Genomic DNA, 1,047 nt, shown 5'->3' with positions numbered 1-1,047 from the left:
TCAACAGTTCCAACATACGATAGTAATACCTTGAAAAAACTTATAGTCAAATACTAGTATTTGAATGGTCAGAAAAGCGACAACTAACTACACAGATTTCATATTTTATGGATAGTACTAAGCTGATAATATAGATTACATCCTCAAAGTAACAAGTACTTAAAGCGCTTAAAAAGTGTTAACTTTAAGGATGCTTTAAACCGCTCTACATACAACTCAACAGATAAGTGGTATTGATTGCAACAACACAACAAGATTCTAGGTATTCAAATTAATGCCAATTTTCGTAATTAAAATAATTTAACGTCTATACTGATATAAATTCAATCTATACAATTAATGTGAATTAGTATGTGATGAATTATCTAATTCTGATCAAGACGAAGTGCATTAATTTTCAGTTACAAACATTTTAATAACTAAGTGTTCGCAAGTCAGACAAAGAATCATTTTGCCTACAAGTTTCTTCACATATATTTTAGAAAACAATAAAAAAGTTTCTAAGTGCTTGTCCTAGTCCGGTTACTAATTTTCCATTTAAAGAACATACAAATATAAATACACGATAATATTTTAGTCAAAAAGTTTAAAATTTCAACACAGAAAAGCACTATCATTTACTATTATCAGAAGGGGTTTTGTGGAGATTTAGTATTTTCATAGTTGAAAGCGTGAGTCAATTGAAGCTAGACCACCATGAAAAACCTGGAAGCACTGGATGGCCGTTTCGTCCTATTATGAGACTCCTCAGCAGTGAGCATCCACGGTCCCGACTCGCGAGCGAGATTCGAACCCATGACCTACCAATCTCGCGCCAGAGCACTTAACCGATAGACCACTGAACCGGCATCCAACGGTGTTAATGTCTAACTTCAACTGATCCACGAAGTTGAGTAACCGTTCACCAATTGTCTTCAGTGAGTTGATATCTTACAACAGACGTGGTTTGAACTCCACTGGTCACTGCTTCCTTGTTAGTTATCCAATATTCATTTTTACAAATACAAATACTATTGAACTTATCTGTCAATGTACACATTGTAGTCA

At 34.1% G+C, this 1,047-nt stretch overlaps 1 protein-coding gene across 3 annotated transcripts in view; it reads left to right on the top strand.

Annotated features, from left to right (window-relative positions):
• Smp_141290.1 (putative innexin) overlaps positions 1-1,047 on the top strand; it is a gene marked incomplete at both ends in the record, with an annotated part of 42,287 nt that overhangs the window by 32,876 nt on the left and 8,364 nt on the right. The window lies entirely within an intron of this gene.

Source organism: Schistosoma mansoni, chromosome 1, assembly GCF_000237925.1.
Source record: "Schistosoma mansoni strain Puerto Rico chromosome 1, complete genome".
Lineage (NCBI taxonomy): Eukaryota > Metazoa > Platyhelminthes > Trematoda > Strigeidida > Schistosomatidae > Schistosoma > Schistosoma mansoni.
The sequence above is the reverse complement of the archived record's forward strand: the minus strand, read 5'-3'. Positions and strand labels throughout refer to the sequence as shown.